Source organism: Pinus tabuliformis, chromosome 3_1 (genome assembly GCF_031772625.1).
Source record: "Pinus tabuliformis cultivar Carrire ecotype Pingquan chromosome 3_1, CPIR1, whole genome shotgun sequence".
Taxonomy (NCBI): domain Eukaryota; kingdom Viridiplantae; phylum Streptophyta; class Pinopsida; order Pinales; family Pinaceae; genus Pinus; species Pinus tabuliformis.
Window position 1 is genome coordinate 824,092,350 of NC_142301.1, and position 2,875 is coordinate 824,095,224.

At 38.1% G+C, this 2,875-nt stretch overlaps 1 pseudogene; it reads left to right on the forward strand.

Moving 5' to 3' along the window:
• The first annotated feature begins 934 nt into the window (after window positions 1-934).
• On the forward strand, window positions 935-1,741 carry LOC149190029 (UDP-glycosyltransferase 86A1 pseudogene; annotated as a pseudogene).
• The last annotated feature ends 1,134 nt before the right edge of the window (window positions 1,742-2,875 follow it).

Genomic DNA, 2,875 nt, shown 5'->3' on the forward strand with positions numbered 1-2,875 from the left:
GGTCGATGGGCCTTCCTATGCATCAAATTTTTTGTCAACACTTTTATCCTGCTCCGTTTGATCATCTGAGACACTTTCAACCATTGATTTGAAGTGTCACTGTTTTTTCCAGCGTGGCAAGATATTTTTACTGCTTTTTTCCAGTTACTCTTGAAGATATTTTTACTGCTTTTTCTGTTTCTTTGGTTTGCCAATTGTTGTCGCTGTTCTTTTTTCTTGGCTTTTGGAAAACACTACTCTTCTTTTTGACTTTTGGCAAGCACTAATTAGTATTAAATTATATACCTCATACACCCATTAAAAGTACCTGCCGCAAACTCTTTAGACTTAATCCCCAAACCCCCAAAGCCGCGATTTGAAGCTATGTAAAGAGCTTTTCGAAATTTGACTTCCATTCTCTGATTACTCTAATGTGTTCCGCTCGCTGGTGTGGTTTTTTCTGGGCGCAGTTTTGCATTTATGTTGAGCTCACTATATTCCGACGAGACCCATCTGACTTAACAGAATTTTGTTGTTGTTCAAGGGGTTCTACACTGGCCCCTCAACCTATGTCAGCTTCCATCTTCTCCTACAATAGAAATCTCAGCTCGATCTGCAGACCATTACCCGACAGGTGCTTATTTTCCTTCAAATTGTCATAAACACATGTGTTTTTGTTCTCTAGATAAGAGTTGTTATTTTTTTTTTTTCTCTATTTCTTTCTACAAATGGTAACTGAATTCATGTTTTTGGACTGCAGGGGTATTGTTTCACCTACACGCGGGTTCTGGCAGTCAGAAGGCTCAGGATTTCACCAAAAGTTTTGGTTGTTCGTCTCTCCGATTGATTCCAACTCAATATATCAATTCTTACCAATAATTTCTTCCATAAACTGGTATGGATACCCATAATTCTAATTGGGTTCGCTCTTCACTGGATACCCTAAAATTCTCTAATGGGTTCTGCTCGCTATTGTGGTTTGTTATGTGTGCAGTTTGTTCTTGGCAATTCTTTTGACGATCTCGATAGAAAGGAAGTGAATTTGAACCCTCCGGTACTGCATGTTGGCCCGTTGCTTCCCTCTGGTTTTTTGAACGGTGAACATTCAAAGGACATGAGAGTTGGAACGAGCATTTGGACAGAATGTGACTGTTCCGAGTGGCTGGATGCAAAGCCTAATCGTTCGGTTCTATACGTTTCCTTTGGTAGTATGGTTCATGTGACTAAAGCTCAGCTGGAGGAAATAGCGATGGTTTTGAAGGACAGTGGGCAGTTGTTCCTCTGGGCTCTTCGTCCAAACATAGTCTCTTCAACAGTCTCAGACAGCTTACCCCATGTTTTTCTGGATGAGATAAAAGGGAAGGGGCTCGTTGTTCCATGGTGCAATCAGCTGCAAGTGTTATCCCATCTGTCCGTTGCGGGATTCGTTACTCATTGTGGATGGAACTCAATGCTTGAAAGCATAGCTGGTGGAGTTCCCATGGTAGGGCTTCCATTTTGGGCGGATCAGTTCACCAACAACAACCTCGTGGTCGATGAATGGAAAATTGGATACAGATTGAGTGGTGGGAAAGGACTGATACTAAAGAAAGAGATATCTAAAACTATCAGAAAATTGTTCAGTGACGAAGTGACGGAGGTAAAGAAAAATGTGGAGGCTCTAAGAGACAATGCGAGGACTGCGGTCCGAAGAGGAGGATCTTCGAATATAAACATTGAGAGCTTCCTAGAAGGTTTGAAGGGGAACCGTATCGGTAAATAATTGCATGATGGTGAACCTTCTCACACATGTTTATCACTCGTATGACAGCATGATGTTTGAGCTGAGTTTATAAATGTCTTAGTTGAATTTATACAAAATTATTCGTATAAATTGGAAGTTATTTAAATTCGGAAGGGGAAAAATTGAAATTGAGCGCTATTTGATCCTGTCTTTATATCTAAAATGTGTGGTTTCAAAACAATAAAACGACTTTAATTTAATTTCGTGGTATTCTAATATGTGCTTCGTTCCCTTTCTATTTAAGTAGAGGATGATTTAATCGATTACGCTGAATTTTACCAGTGAGTCATTATAACTATTTTCGTTTATCATAAGCGTAAAGTTTTGTATAATTTTTGTTTTTTATTTTTTAAATAATGATGGCGGTTATTCACATCATTAAAATAAATGAATATTTATTTATTTTACAATTTTAGTTTTGTATTTACAAAATTTAATATAAGTGTTTTAAAGAAGTATATTTTGTTATGAGTTAAAAAGTTAAATAAAGACGTTAAGAGAGAATTTTTTCCAAAAAACTCCGTGGGTCCCCTTAACAGTTGGATTTAGCAACCATTACTCCTCCATTGAGGTTTAGCCAAAAAGGACATCAAAAAATATATGGAAATTGTTTAATTATGTAGCCATTGACAATTACTTGCATTGATGCTTGGTGGGAATTCTAACCAAACAATGTTCATATACAGAATTCTAAGACATATGGATCACCATAGAACATAAGAGAACTAAACATAGTAGATACAAAACTGAGTGACCAAGTGACATAATAGTCTATTAGTCTAATATTATGACTTGAAAATGAGCATTGGAGTTGCCTTGGTTTCGAGTTGACGGTGCAAAGCCACTGAATAGAGAAAGTGAAGTCTTCGTTTGTGAAACTTCCTACGCTCGGGAGTCCCCCTAAAGATGTTTCCAATGATTTCAATATCAAAGAAATATGGTCCGCCACCAAATTCCCTTGTTCCCTGTTGAAGGATATTGTTCCTCACTTTAGGTGGAATAGATTCAAAATGGTAAGTGACAGAGTTCTAGCCAAATAAACACCGACATCAAGAAGTGGATGCTCTTGTCACACCACCCCGACAACTACCTTGACGTAGCCTTAGAGCCTTG